A 16,969-nucleotide genomic window follows, 5' to 3' on the forward strand; every position below is an offset into this window, starting at 1 on the left:
CAGAGGGGTAGACCTCACACCCATATTCAAGTATAGGAAGAATAAGTGATCTGTGCAAGAGGAGGAAGGTCTGACGATCATCACCCCAAAAAGTATGACCCCCTTGTTGAAAAGAGCTGTATGTGTGATGTCTCCCCACACATTAGAGTTGTACTCTACACAGGGGCGAATAAAACATCTGTGCAGGGGTTAAGAAGGCACAGAGTAGACTTAGCACACCCAATCTCTTCGAAGCAGATTTTGCAAGAGAGGTAATACGTTCTTTCCAAGATAAATCCGAGGAGAATGAAACCCCAAGTATGTTTGAAGATGATGCAGGCTTGAGTCGGATATTGTTAAAAATTAGAAGGTACTCTTGTGGAAAACTTTGTCGGGTTGATAGATGTAAGAACTGGGATTACTTTTAGCCCAGTCAGAGATATGAGCCAAGTCAGACATTAGGTGTGCCATACTCTCATTCCTTGTTTGTTGAAGTATTTGCTGAGACAGTGACACAATGTCATTATGTATACGATTAATCTACATTCAGTCCTATACATAATGACATTGTGTCACTGTTGTGACAAGAGGTCGGAATATTTTCGTTAAACCAGAGAGTTTGTGGTTCGTTAGAGTCGATCTCCGATTCGTTTGGGTAATGTAATAATGACAGGAACATAAACCTTACATATTTATGAAATAAGGCTTAAACTACCACGTGAATATGAATTAATGGACGTCCAAAATCACACTTAACCTGTGTTAACGATAAACAACCGTATATCCTTGTAACACAAGGTCCAACTTGCAATGTGTATGTCATGTAACAGCTACAACAGGATGAAATAATTGGCAGGTATACCGAGGTAGTGTATGTTGTTGATTTGTGGGTGCTTAAAACAGAGGTGTATGATATAAATATGATCAGTTCCTGACGGATCGTTCCAGTATTATCTTAGTTTATGTTGATTAACAAAGGGTGGGAGTGGGGGAGGAGAGGGTAAGAGAGGCGTTTGGTTTAGACAGGAACCCAGAGAGAAGAGTGGTGGAGATGGAAAGGAGAATGGATGAGAAAAGACATCATATCTTTCAACAAATGTTGTTCACCATACTGTACTTATTTCTAACATTATAATATGAAACGTAAGTATATAGACAATTACACATAATACACTGTATAGTCAAATAAAACTATTTTCCCAGTTCCGTCTGAAGAAAATTAACAACTGGTGTAATATAATGAAAACTCTATTCCGACTAGTGTGTGTTTCAGATGGTTTGATGTTTCCGCTATGTATTCATCAATCTTTGGGAAGATACTTATGTCTTTGCCTGTAGGTCTTCTTTCATTTTCATGCCATGTTATGGATAACAGCACAGTCTTACACATTAAAATTCCTTTATATACTTACCCCTAATGGTTCTAATTGTCTATATAAACAATACTGACATACTGAAACGTCACCAGTTTTGTCCGTTCCAAATCTATCCAACAACGTTTACACTGGGGTTTGGGTAGGGGCGGTGGGTGTGGGGTGTTCGATTGCCAAGTCGTCATTGGCCGTGACTCCGGCTGCAGGCGGGGGATGGGGGTGGAGGGGAGGCGAAATTAGTGTTTTCGGTTGTACAGTCACTCATAAACGAAGTGGTACCTCGCTAGCCAACCTCTCCGCCTTTCGTGTGGTAACACTGTAACCTTTACAACTTCAGGTGATTCGAGGTGGGCTTTGAGATACTATGCCTGTGTGAACCCAGATTCAAATTTGGTTTCACTTCCTGTTGGATGAATGTAGCTATGCCTTGTGCAGAAATGCTCTTTATAATATTGTTTTGTATATTTAATAATGATTTCACAGTGCAAGTGGTAAATCGTGTGACCTCAGTAGGTAATCTAATGTAGCATCTATCATTCACATAACAACAAGATGTGTAGATGAACAAAAACATTTACGATGTCGTGTCTGCCAATAATTTCCAACTATTATCAACACAGTTAAAAGCATTCCATTGAAACGATTATTATAACTTTCACCTCGTAGCCTAACCTGTAATGTTACATACAAAAATTTTGTCACACTAGGCAAGGTACCCAGCATTGCCAGGCCAAAAAGGCGAACACTTTAATCCTATTTGTTCTAGTTCAGTCCTTCTTTCTGCTCCAGAAAGATCATGTACCTCTTATGGTTCTGAAGAGAGATTATAAGAAGTCCAGGAACTTTCTATTTCAGCTTTCGTAGACTAACGGACAGTATTTGTGCACACTACTACCAAGGACCTCAAGTGACCTCTGACTGGTGACCTCAAATGACCTCGGAGGTCAACCTCATATAGCCTATGTCCGAACCGAAGGTCATGTGAGTCTCCATGTCAAAAATTGGGCTGCAGGGGTACCCGGCGATGCCCTGGCCAAAAAGGCGAACACTCTACTGATGACCTTAAATGACTCACATCTGAATTTTGACCCCCCTAAAACCATCCTTGGGTCACCCTGATTCAAAATATATACTCGTATGATTCATGGGGTCTCTGGCCCTTCGTCTGGGTGTGCTTGAAGGACAAACAAACGAAGCGGCTCTTTTATATGTATAGATTACCGACTGAGAGTTGCTATGTCGGTACACGTCCCGGAAAGACCAATAATTAATCTTGTACTGACCCGCACTTTATAAACATCTCGAGGCTAAAAAAAAAAAAAAAAAAAAAAACTTTTACATGAGCCTGTTTATTTTTGAAGGTAGCATGTCTTCATTATGTTTAATTTCGAGGTAGACTACAACACCATGGTTAAATAGGGACACCTCTTTGACATTATTATAGTTTCATTGTTTAGACAAAGTTTGTAAAATAAAGGTGATCTTGATAACGTAGTCAGAAGAAAAATTTTCCTTGATGCATATGCTAACGTACATCCGAAATTATGACGTATTACTGGATAAAATATATTACCGTGGAAATGATGCTGGCATTACTTAAAAAGCAGTTTATTGCTAAAATAAAGATGAAAGATATACTCCTATTAGGCTGAGTTCCAGATCACTTCTGTAGAAATACTGTGTTACTTGCCTCGTTACATTTCACACAATATGAATGTCTACATGATGGTTCGTTTATTGATTTTTTCCTACGTTTATCGTTAGGTATTTCATGTTTCTTCGGAAAAATAATATGACACTGAAATGTGTAAATACATCAATTTTACGTTTTTGTGCCATAAGTCTTAGATAATGCATCCTCTGAATATCTTGAACGAATTTTTAGCATTTCACTGTTGGCTCCATAATGATCATGCAGTACAAGAAGAATTTTTACAGTAGCTAGGTTTCATATCACTGTCCGAGTTGCATGATAATGAAAATACTCCCTTTATCATCTCAATCCCAGAATTTCACAGATTGTGCATGTCCTGCCTGATTACTCCTTTACCTGGTCAAATCTCTGTCATATACAAGTTCATCGGTTACCGTAGTAGTGCACATACGAATTTCAAAAGGCTTAAGCTTAAAAGGACGGAGGGCATTATGTGCTGGTTCAGTTTGCCCCATGTCTTACTTGTGGTGGCAATAGGCCCAGTAGGTTGCCAGTGACTGCACGTCAATGCACGCGTGCATGAACACATGCACACATACATGCGCACATGCACGCACTCATGCACGCACGCAAGCACACACACACACACACACACACACACAGGGAGTCAGAGAGAGCAGACGTGCGACGTCGGCGCTCCGTACCGAGTCAGCACGGCCAGTGGCATTACCTAAATTAGTATCTTTATATGAGTCAAGCTCTGTACCAGGTTAGACTAAATGATTTTTCATTATTAAAAGAAAAAAAATAAGAAGTTTAAACAAGACTTGTTCAAACAGAAAAGAGAACCAAGAGGCAAAAGAATGCACTCAGTCAGCTGAGGTTTGTTTAGACTACAGCTGCACGGGGAATGTAAGTACATGTACTCTGTGCTTTTAGTATTGCAAAATGGACACACACTTTAGTAAAGCAAATTTGGAAAAGAAAAGGGATAAAGGTAGAAAGCAAGATGATGATTTCTACCAAGAACTGGTTGAAGTGGAGACTCACAATAGACTGGCTGAACGTGTACACAAACTGGAAATGGCTTTCAAAAATGAAATTGATGTAATAAAGAAACAGATGCACTTGCAAAAGGAAGAAATAGAAAAACTAGGAAGGGAGGCCAACAAGAAAGACACAACCATCAGTGAACTAACAGTGGAATTGAGTACACTTAGGAAGAAAATGAGTGAAATGGCAAGTACAGTAGTCAATCATGAGAGTGTTATGGAAGAGTTAAAAAATGATACAGAGACAATTTGGCAAGTATGCAGTCTGATAGACCAGAGCAGTGATATTGAGGAGAAGATAACACAGGTGAATGAAGCTGTGCAAAGCTACAAAAATGATGTGGAAACCACGTATGGTGAAATGTGAAAGTCAAGAAAGACTTAAAAACAAGTGTGGAGGAAAAAAGCATTAAAAAGGAAGTGAAAAGAATAACCCAAAACAATCCAAAGTTAGTCAGAGATTCAGTAGATATCAACAAATCTACAGTAATCACTGTTACAGAAGAGGAAGAAGTAAAAAACAAGATCACAAGAGACAAAAAGGAGATGGCAAATGTAATGAGCTTACTGAAAGAAGTATCAAAGGAAATCTGTAGTAAAGACATAGAAGAACACAAAAGGTTAGGGAAATACGAGAATAACAAGACAAGACCTCTAAAGGTGACTTTCCAGAGTGTAAACACTGTGGTGGAGATACTAAAAATTGCAAATAATCTTATGGAAAAAGAGGAGTTCAAAAATATATGGATAAAAAGATGCCTAACACAAGAGGAACTGGAATTACTGAAAGAGAAGAGGGAGGAAGCAAAAACAAAAAATGAGGGAAGATCAGAAGAGGAGAAGAACACATTACAAAGTAATAGGATTGCAGGTACGAAAGTGGTACACAAACAGGAGGGAATAAAAAGGAGGAAGGTAGTAGAACCATCCCATGACAAGTATATAAACAAGATGATAAAGTTGATGTACTCAAATGTGGATGGAATGGAATCTAAATTACTAGAGATGAATGATTATGTCAGAGAAAATGAACCACAAATAATATGCCTAACTGAAACAAAATTAACACCAAGGATATCCAATGACATACTAATCTTAGAGGAATACAATATATGGAGAAGAGACAGACATTTAAAAAAAGGAGGAGGAATTATAATATTAGCTAAGAAAAATCTAAAAGTCAATGAAATAAAACTAGATATACCATCACAAGTAGAACTGATTGCAGTAGAGATCAACACATCTGAAGGGAAAGTAATTGTAGCCAATTAGTACATGCCACCTAGATCAAACACATGGGAAAGACGAATATGAGGACCTGGCAGAAAGTACAATTCAGAGTTTAAGATCATTACTACATAAAACGGAAGAGAAATCGGAAAGAATTATACTAACTGGAGATTTTAATACAAATATAAATTGGAATACTCTAGATATAATTAGCCAAGAAAGCTGTTGGGACAAAAAAACTCCTGGATCTCGTGCAAGAGTTTTTCCTAATGCAACATGTGAGGGAAACCACCAGAAAAAGAGGACTCGATGTACCTTCACTGCTAGATCTAATATTTACTAGGCAAGAAAATGATACTGACAGTTTAATATATCACCCTCCACTCGGCAAAAGCGATCATGCAGTACTAAATTACAACTTCAGGATAGCATATGACATAGTTAACAGCAATGAAAGTTACAAAAAGAGCCTAAACTATAAAAAGGGAAATTATCAAGACCTAAAGAAGTATTTCTTTGAAGTTGATTGGGAAAATGAGCTTAGAGGATAAGATTTAAATGCTGCATATAAAAAATTCTGTGAATTTTATGAAATAGGAGTCCAGAAGTACATCCCACAGAACAAAGAAGCAGATAAGAAAATACAGAAATGGTTCAATACAGAATGTAAAAATGCAAAAGAAAGAAGAGATTTGTTGTGGAATAGATACAGAAGACACAATGGTGAAAGGGCGTATAATAATTACAAACAGGCAAGAAACGATTATACAAGAATAAGGAGGGAAGCCCAAAAACAGTTTGAGGAGGATATAATAAATAAAAGTAGTGATCATCCAAAGCTGTTTTACAGCTACATCAGAAGCAAAACCAAAGTAAAAGATATAATACAATCCATTACGGACGAGGGAATCACTTATACACAAGAGAAAGATATCTGTGAAGCACTAAATAAGAATTTCCAATTAGTTTTTAAAGAAAAAAAAAATTTTGAGAGGGACTATGTGGAACATGCATGTCCACACATACTACCAGATATACAAATAGCAGAAAAAGTAATACAGGAGGAGTTAAGTAGATTAGACAGAGGAAAAGCAAGTGGTCATGATGAAATTTCATGTTGGGTACTACGAGAATGTGCAAAGGAGTTAAGTAAACCATTATTTTTAATTTTCAAGAAATCCTTGAGTCAAGGTAAACTACCTGATATTTGGAAGAAAGCAAATATCGTCCCCTTATTCAAGAAAGGAAATAGACAAAATCCACTCAACTACCGACCAGTATCACTGACCAGTGTTGCAAGCAAGGTATTGGAAAAGCTTATAAGAAAAGCTTGGGTAAATCATCTAGAAGAACACAATATGATAACAGAAAGACAGTTTGGTTTCAGAAAAGGAAAATCATGTGTTACTAATCTGTTGAGCTACTATGACAGAGTAACAAACACAATACAGGAAAGAGAAGGATGGGTGAACAGTATCTATTTTGATTTCAAGAAAGCATATGACACAGTACCAAACCAAAGATTTTTATGGAAACTGTACCATCAAGGAGGAATTCGAGGCAAACTGTTTTGTTGGATGCAAGATTTTCTCATAAAAAGAGAAATGAGAACAGTACTAAGAGGAAACTACTCATCATGGAAAGAAGTGACTAGTGGAGTACCACAGGGTTCAGTGCTGGCACCAATCATGTTTTTAGTGTATATAAATGATATAAACAGTAACACTGGAAATGAGAGCTATCTGAATATGTTTGCAGATGATGCAAAAATACAAAGGAGAACTACTAACACAGACTCTTGTAAAAAGCTGCAAGAAGAATTAAATAAACTACATGAATGGAGTAATACATGGCAAATGGAATTCAATGTGGACAAGTGTCATGTAATCAAGTTTGGTAAAAGTGGAAAAAGACCTGATTGGGATTATAAGTTAGGAAATAAAACCCCATACACATCAGAAAGAGAGAAGGACCTAGGTGTGATTATCAATAACAGACTATCTCCAGCTGACCACATCAGCGAGAAAATACGGAACATGTATACACTGCTTGCAAATATGAGAATAGCATTCACATACATAAATGAAGACATACTAAGAAGGATAATAACATCATTAATTAGACCAACCCTGGAATATGCATCAGTAGTCTAGAGTCCTCATCTCAAAAAACACATAGACAAGACTGAAAAGTTCAAAGGGCCGCTACAAGATGGATACCAAGCTTAAGGGACCTAAGCTACGAAGAAAGACTAAATAAACTGAATCTACCAACACTACAGGAGAAAAGGAAAAGAGGTGACATGATAATGCTATATAAGTGCATATCAGGGAAGGAGAAAATAGACATAAATGATTACTTAACATATGGAGAAGCATCAGCAAGAGGACACTGCAAAAAACTGCATAAGAAGAGAGGTGATAAAGACGTAAGGAAATTCAGTTTCCCAAACAGAGCAATTGATCAATGGAATGCACTACCGAATGAAATAGTGTGTGCCAAAACAATTCACAAATTTAAGGATATGTACGATAAATATGGTTTAAGACACGGGACAGTACGAGCTTGACTCATTCCTGTAAAGATACAATTAGGTAAGAACAATTAGGTAAGAACACACACACACACACACACACACACACACACACACACACACACACACACACACACACGGCACGGATTCTGGGTAGGGTGAGGCGTGTGGGTTGTATTCTCAGTATTCTCGGCAGACCAATGAATATTCATAATAAATGAACTATGACAGCAAAATATATGTTAATTATCCTACACAAATGTATTCATGAAATTATTTCGATGAAAAGAGGGATTTGGTGATAAATATTGGAGGGTTTGAAAACCAGTTATCATGAGTTCACACTTGTAAATCCCCAACGAATCATCCCATCGTCTTCCAGAGTGCTGCATCCAGCTCTGACCAACTCCCTTCTACATCCAATCCCCCCCACCTCCGACACCCAGACATAGGCCTCCCATTCCCCCCTCACACACACACACACACACACACACACACACACACACACACACACACACACACACAATATCCACGCATATGTTTCTTGGCGGTAATATGATGCTCATCACTGCTGCTCAGTTTTCGTTGCTTTCTGCATCTAAAATCCCATTCTCTGATTGGTGGATGTTGGACCCATTTGTTCCTTTCACATGTATTAAGATTTCACACCCTCAAGTACGATGACGTCTAATTATTTTGTTTGCTTATTATTGGCACGATTTCCCTTGGCAGACTTATTATTGGGGTGTTCGATAATAGAACTGAATAAACCCCTGCTCTCTTGAGGTCATTTGTAATTTATATAGATTGGCTGGTGGCAGTCAGACAAGTATTATCACGTAATTATGATGAATGGGACACAACTTATGGCACGTTTATACCAAAAGTATGATGTTGGATGACGATTAGGGCAACCACTGTCTTGTATGTGGTTATCTTTAAGTACTGAGCCCTTGACCTGTTCTCTGTATAGTTATTATTGTATTAAAAACCACAGGCACTGACACTTCTGGTCGTCATAAGTGGTGCCCATAACTTCTCATCTACCAATTGAATAGACTTGCATCCAACGAATAATAACTGCTCGTTTTTTTTTTTTTTTTTTTTCAAAATATTCCGACTAAGTGATGATAGAAGGCTATTTTGTTGGACTTTATTGTTATATTGTGGTACCATCCATTATGATGAGAAGAATCTCTGACTTTGGTGAATGTAATATATATATATATATATATATATATATATATATATATATATATATATATATATATATATATATATATATATATATTGCTACGGAACAGAGAAAACTGTCCCGCAAAGTTCCAGGTTCAAAACAAAAGAGTTAGGTAAAATTACAAGTTAAAGTTTAATGCTCAAACTAACAACTAAACATTCAGGACTCATAAGGATAATGTAATGGCAAAAAACAGGTTAAATATATGGTTAACTGCAATAGCCTTTATTAACACGAAATTAGCAAGAGTAAATTTATGTAAGTCAGCCCTGATAAAATGAGAAAATCAGCTAATGCTCAGTTAATGCAAGATATATTATTACGGATACAAAATATTATTACTACTGTCTGACAGCAAAAACTCTACACTAATCACAAAAACCTTACCAGGCCTACGAATTAACACCTTATGCTATACAGTACAAGAAAAAATGTAATAACACTTATACTCAAATTACACAGCAGCTAGATGGTTGGAGACTTCCTGAGCACTCACAATAATAACAACTGTACAGGGGAGGACAGAGATGTGAGCCAAATGAGGAGCAGATCTAAGTGACAATTAATGCAGAGATTGAGCTCATTATATAGGGGCCGGCAGAGCTTGATACAACTTGTAAGAAGGAGGCGCAAATGAAGCCATAGGGGACAAAGAGTTGACAATCCTGCTCTGAACAACAGAAAGAACGACTTACTCTACTATAAGGGAGGAGGGGGGGAGTGAGGTAGAACACGCACTATGGAAGCCACGAGGCGAATCGTGATCAAACATGCAGCATACTGTACGTTAGAATTATACAAAGGATGATGAAATCATAGGCTATGTAACATCTCCCCACAAAGAAAAAGAAATTTACAAAGGAAATTTCTTATTACTCTAAAACAATCTGTCTAAAGTCTAGATAAGCAATCTGCAATAACATTTTCTTTCCTCTTGATATGTTGTATGTCTAATGAATACTCCTGAAGAAGTAGACTCCATCTTGTCAATCTCTGATTTTTATCTTTAAACTTACTAAAGAATTTCAGTGGGTTATGATCTGTATAACTGACTATGGGGTCAAAACCAGAACGCAAATAAAATGAAAAATGCTGTAAACCCAAAATCAAGGCCAAAAGCTCTTTCTCAATAGTTGAGTAGTTCTTTTGAGGTGGAGTGAACTTCTTACTGTAATAAGATACAGGGTGTTCAATACCCTGATCATCCTCTTGCAACAAAACAGCCCCAGCTCCTGTATCACTTGCGTCAACAGCCATCTTAAAAGGTTTAGCAAAATTTGGAGTAGCGAGCACTGGCTGACTTAATAGGATAGCTTTAAGTTTCCTGAAAGAGGATTCACAGTCATCGGTCCAGACAAATTTAACTCCCTTTTTCAGTAGGTCTGTAAGTGGTGATACAAGAATTGAAAAGTTAAGAACAAATCTCCTGTAATAACCTACCATTCCCAAAAATCTTTGTAGCTCCTTCCTACTTTTAGGTCTGGGAAGATCATTTATAACCTGAACCTTAGCTTCTGGTGGTGCAACATGTCCATCACCAATTACGTACCCAAGGTACTGAACTTTAGCTTGACCAAACTCACGCTTTGATAAATTAGCTACGAGATTAGCCTGAACCAAACGCTCAAGAAATTTACTGACATGGCATAGGTGATCTTTCCAGTTGTCACTGAAGATTAATACATCATCAATATAAACAACACACCCTGCCAAACCCTCTGTTACAACATTCATGAGCTTCTGAAATGTGGCTGGTGCATTCTTCATACCATATGGCATTACAGAACATGTAAAAGTCTTTCCTAGTGTTACAAAACATGAGATCTCCCTACCACGTTCAATCATAGGTACTTGCCAGTATCCCTTTAACAAATCAAACTTACTTATGTACCTAGCCTTTCCGATCTTGTCTATGCAATCTTCCACGCGAGGGAGAGGGTAAGTGTCTGTTTTGGTTATCTGATTAACACATCTGTAGTCGATGCAAAGCCGCTGTGACCCACCTGGATTAGGGACTAGAGTGACAGGAGAACTCCACTTGCTCTGACAGGATTCAATCATCTTGTGGTCCAACAGGTATCCAAGCTCCTTCTGGATGAGAGGAACTTTCACTGGGTTCACACAGTAAGGAGGCAGTTTTATTGGCTTTGCGTCTCCAACATCGACATCATGCATCAACACAGTGGTTTTTCCTGGAGTGGCACGGAACACTTGTGGGTACTCCTGCAGTACTGCCGAAAACTCCTGCCTTTCCTCGGGAGCTAGATGAGAAAGCTTAGTCTGGAGATCATTCATGATATCAGGATTCTTCCCCAAACTATCATTCAGGCTCATGCTGCATGGGAGAACTTCACTTGCAGACTCGGGTGGAACAGCTACAGTGCAGACTGGGTTATTTTCGTCCCGCCTGTGATATAACTTTAGCATGTTGATGTGACAAAGTTGCTTGTTCTTTCTACGATCTGGTGTGGCGATGACATAGTTGACATCACTGAGTTTCTTCTCCACGAAATAAGGACCACTAAACTTGGCTTGAAGAGGTTGCCCATGCACCGGTAGCAGAATCAAAACCTGATCTCCTGGCTGAAAGTGGCGTAACCTGGACTTCTTATCATACCAAGTCTCCATCTTCTCCTGAGCAGCTCCTAAATTCTCTCTCGCCAGCTGTAAAGCAGTGGATAGCCGTTCTTTGAACTTCATCACATACTCCAGCAGGTTGACGTCATCTTCCTTCCGACAGCCAGCATTCCTTGAGTAGCTTAAGGGGTCCTCTTACTTCATAGCCAAACAGTAGTTCAAAGGGTGAGAAGCCCAGTGATTCACTTGGAGATTCTCTTGCGGTAAATACAACTAATGGAAGACCTTTATCCCAGTCTTTCTGATGTTCCAAACAGTATTTCTTGAGCATCGATTCGAGTGTTTGATGATATCTCTCCAACGCTCCTTGGGTCTGGGGATGGTAAGCTGAAGACGTGATCTGGGTGATGCCCAACTCTTTCAGAGACTGCTTGAAAACATTTCACATGAAATTACTTCCCCGGTCTGACTGTACATCCTTGGGTAGACCAACCTTGGTGAAGAACCCTAGCATTTCCTTAACCACGTTATTTGCTGAGATATTTCTAAGTGGAATGGCTTCAGGATAACGAGTAGCCATATCAATCATGGTCAACACATAAGAAAATCCTGAAGAAGTCTTAGGAAGAGGGCCCACAATATCCACCAACACACGGGTGAAAGGCGCCTCAAAAGGAGGAATGGGAAGTAGAGGTGCAACCTTTTCGGTCTCATTACACTTCCCCACAACTTGACAGGTGTGACAAGACTTACAATACCAGGAAACATCTCTGAAGATACCTGGCCAGTAGAAGTGTTTCAAAATGCGTGCCACAGTCTTCCTCACTCCAAGGTGTCCTGCCAAACTGCAATCATGAGCTACTCTAATGATATCCTGCCTACAAACACGAGGGATGACAACTTGATGTACAACCTCCCATTCACAGTCGGCTGATGCTGTTGGGGGTCTCCACTTCCTCATAAGTACTCCTGACATTATATAATAACAAGTAGAAGCACCAGCTGACTCTTCCTCACTGCAAGCAGAGTTAGCTAGACCTTTCAGCTCAGGGTCAGCAACCTGCATTTCAACCAACTCTTGACGAGACAAATTATCAACACTACAGGGTACTGCCTCATCTGGTGAGTGGTCCAAATTAGCAAGAAAAGTGTCCGCTAGGATAACAGCATCATCATCATTTTCCTCTAAGTCACCAGTAACTTTAGACTTAGCCCTAGTGACAGCACATGCAGAGAACACATCAGGGACATTACAATCCTAGGTCGCAGCCACTGGCTCACTAGACAACTGAGGAGCTGGACACACTTTACTTCCACCAATATCATTTCCCAGTAAGACATTGGGAGTGTCTCAACCAACCCAACCATAACGGAACCATTAACAAAACCAGACTCTAAATTCACTCTGCACAGAGGGACAGAGAAGTAATTATTCCCTACACCTTGTAAGATTACAGTTTCATCAGAGGAATTAACATTAGAGCCTAGAACACTGGTCAGCATAAGGGATTGGCAAGCACCTGTATCACGATATATTTTAACTGATTTCCTGTCATTACTGTCCAGAGGACTGACAAAACCATCAGACAGGAAATTAGCACATGAACTCTTGAGAGTGTCACCCACGTTACTGCTCAAAAGAGGAGCTTCATCATGAGAATTTAATTTATCCCTCAAAGCAGGTTCAGTTAACTCAGTTAAAGAATTCTGGGAACTCTCAAGGGTGGACACTAGACCAATTGACTGAATATTTAAAGACTCCTATTTGTTCACATCACGCTGTCTCCTGAAACATTTCTCCGTAGTATGACCAAGCTTACTACAATAAGTACATTTACTTTTCTGAAATCTAGAGGTGAAGTTGGTATTTACTTCCTGAGAAACATCATCTTTATTCTCTTTCCTGTTACCTGTACTCTGAGTAGAGGCAACGTACTTACTCTCAGCTTTCCTTTTTTCTCTAGAATATCTCTTGTGAATGAGAACATATTCATCAGCTAAAACTGCAGCATCAAACAAATTATCTATTCTTTTCTCATCAAGATATAAGCTTACATCATTATTAATACACCTTTTGAAGTCCTCCAGCAAAATCATCTACTTAAATTTACCAAAATTAGAATTTACATTCTTAGAATTTAACCACTTCTCTAACAGATCTTCTTTGATTTTTGCATACTCAACATGGGATTGCTTATCTTGCTCATAAGTTGTCCTAAATTTTACTCTATAGGCTTCTGGAACAAGCTCATAGGCCTTAAGAATCAAGCTCTTAACTGCATCATAATTATCAGATTGATCCTGAGGCAAAGATGCATAAGTTACTTGAGCTTTACCGGTGAGAACAATTTGAAGGAGTACTGGCCAATACTTTTTGGGCCAATTAAAACCTGTAGCTACCCTCTCAAACAACTGAAAATACTTTGTTAGATCAGATTCATTAAAAGGAGGGACAAGTTTAACATTTTTAGCCAAATCAAAATCATCAGAGCTAGATGATCCAGTTCCACATTGTTTCATGTGATACTCATGGTCTGCCTGAATCCTAGCAAGTTCAACTTGTGCCTCAGCCTCCTTAGCACGAGCCTCCTGCAGGTCTAGCTGTAAGTTAGCTAATTCAATCTGCGTTTGCTCATTTGGAGGAGTTACATTAAACAAGCTTTTATTAATCATGTCAACAATTTGATCTTTAGAATGATGAGAGCGAACAACAATTCCCAATTGTTGAGCAACAAGCTTAAGTTCATTCTTTGTTCGCTTTTCTACATCACACGCTGTTTGCACATTTGACAAAAAATCTTTGGCTTCATCAAGAGTAGTAATAGTAGACATCATGAATAAATCACAGTCACAAAATATCAAACAATATCCTTATGATAATATCCTGAATATCCTGATAAGTGGTCACCAAATTTATGTTACGGAACAGAGAAAACTGTCCTGCAAAGTTCAAGGTTCAAAACAAAAGAGTTAGGTAAAATTACAAGTTAAAGTTTAATGCTCAAACTAACAACTAAACATTCAGAACTCATAAGGATAATGTAATGGCAAAAACAGGTTAAATATATGGTTAACTACAATAGCCTCTATTAACACGAAATGCCATACCATGTTGAGTACACCGCTTCCCGTCCGATCAGCGAAGTTAAGCAACGTTGGGTCTGGTTAGTACTTGGATGGGTGACCGCCTGGGAACACCAGGTGCTGTTGGCATCCCTACGTGTCAAGTGGGGTTTGTGGAGTATTAGTGCCCCTCCCTGTAAAACAATTAACTCTAAGCCCTTGGCCCCCCCTTTTGGGATACATGGCGTCTGGCAATGAATGAATGATGAACACAAAATTAGCAAGATTAAATTTATCTAAGTCAGCCCTGATAAAATGAGAAAACCAGCTAATGCTCAGTTAATGCAAGATATATTATTACAGATACAAAATATTATTACTACTGGCTGACAGCAAAAACTCTACACTAATCACAAAAACCTTACCAGGCCTACGAATTAACACCTTATGCTATACAGTATAAGAAAAAATGTAATAACACCTATACTCAAATTACACAGCAGCTAGATGGCTGGAGACTTCCTGAGCACTCACAAAAATAATAACAACTGTACAGGGGAGGACAGAGATGTGAACAAAATGAGGAATAGATCTAAGTGGCAATTAATGCAGAGACTGAGCTCATTATATAGGGGCCGGCAGAGCTTGATACAACTTGTAAGAAGGACGCGCAAATGAAGCCATAGGGGACAAAGAGTTGACAATCCTGCTCTGAACAACAGAAAGAACGACTTACTCTACTATAAGAGAGGAGGGGGGGAGTGAGGTAGAACACGCACTATGGAAACCATGAGGCGAATCATGATCAAACATGCAGCATACTGTACGTTAGAGTTATACAAAGGATGATGAAATCATAGGCTATGTAACAATATATATATATATATATATATATATAGGGAGCCTCTGTGGTACAGTGGTAAAGTGTGCGTTTTCGTACACTCAAGAACGAGGGTTCGCGCCCCGCCAGGGTAATAGTCTTTGGAGGCGTTCTTCAGGCCACGTACTGCATTGGCGGACACAAGGGGTGCTATGGTTGAACCGGTGTCGCATACTATAAAGTATGCTTGCACTCAGTTGGCTTGCGCTGGCTGATTACACTTGGTTCACAGACTACACACACATCCAAAGCCACTACAATTACACTTACAAGCACATCTTACCCTACATACAATCTCTACCAGTCAGCCTAAACCACTTGGTAGAGATACACTGGCTGTATCGTCCCCACTTCGGTCGGGATAAGCCGGTCCTGCAGTGGACACACAAACGGCTGATGAGATGATATATATATATATATATATATATATATATATATATATATATATATATATATATTACGCTAGGTATCCCCTAAGGGCTAAGGCGTTGACCCTGGGTAGAGGACTTTTGGACTGGAGCGTGCACCATTTTATGACCGGATCCTCTTCCTCATGTATACCAATGACCCTTTGGTGGATTTGATCCTCCGACCCTTCAGTCAGAGCGGAGCGCTCTAATCAACTGAGCCACGGCTGTTTTATATATATATATATATATATTTGCACACACACACACACACACACACACACTCAGTTTTATATATATAGATAGATAGATGAATAGATAGATAGATAGATAGGTAGATAGATAGATATAGATGATAGATAGACTGATAAAGAGAGAGAGAGAGAGAGAGAGAGAGAGAGAGAGAGAGAGAGAGAGAGACCATATGTCATTAGAGACTATAAATGGAAAATGATAAGACTCTAGCTACTGGAAATCATACTAGAGCACTGATAGACAGGTAAATGCATAAACACCTGCTACGAAAGATCGTGATGTCAATGCTGAATACATCCAATGAGTGTCTGTGTAGATACTAAACGATTAGTATCTACCCCTGCCCCAGTTTGCTGCGATAACTGCAGTTAACCTATCAGGCATTGATCCCACAAGTCCCTGACAATAGTTGGGATTTCTTTTCCATATATTTCATTCTTCTCTTGGATGATTTTTCAGTGGCTGCAGGGGTCCTGTCGTCTCCAACATTTCAGGTCGTAACCATCATGGCCTATACATTTTCAGATGGATAGGTATCCCATCCTTTACTTGGCCGGTTAATCACCTCTGTTTCAGGAAGCTGTTCAAGCCACTGTCTGACCACTCGGCTGGTTGAATGGGAAAGCGGTCGTCAGCAAATCGAATACGATTTGCACTGCTGCAGATGCACGGCAACACGAGTTCTAAAAAATTGATTATTTATCACCACTGAGATATCCGTCAATTTTT

General features: G+C 38.9%; 1 pseudogene; it reads left to right on the forward strand.

Annotated features, from left to right (window-relative positions):
- Positions 1 to 14,729: 14,729 nt before the first annotated feature.
- On the forward strand, positions 14,730 to 14,848 carry LOC145395997 (5S ribosomal RNA; annotated as a pseudogene).
- The last annotated feature ends 2,121 nt before the right edge of the window (positions 14,849 to 16,969 follow it).

This window comes from Coenobita brevimanus, chromosome 33 (assembly GCF_032717465.1).
Source record: "Coenobita brevimanus isolate Jiangsu-jjx chromosome 33, ASM3271746v2, whole genome shotgun sequence".
In the NCBI taxonomy this organism is placed as follows: domain Eukaryota; kingdom Metazoa; phylum Arthropoda; class Malacostraca; order Decapoda; family Coenobitidae; genus Coenobita; species Coenobita brevimanus.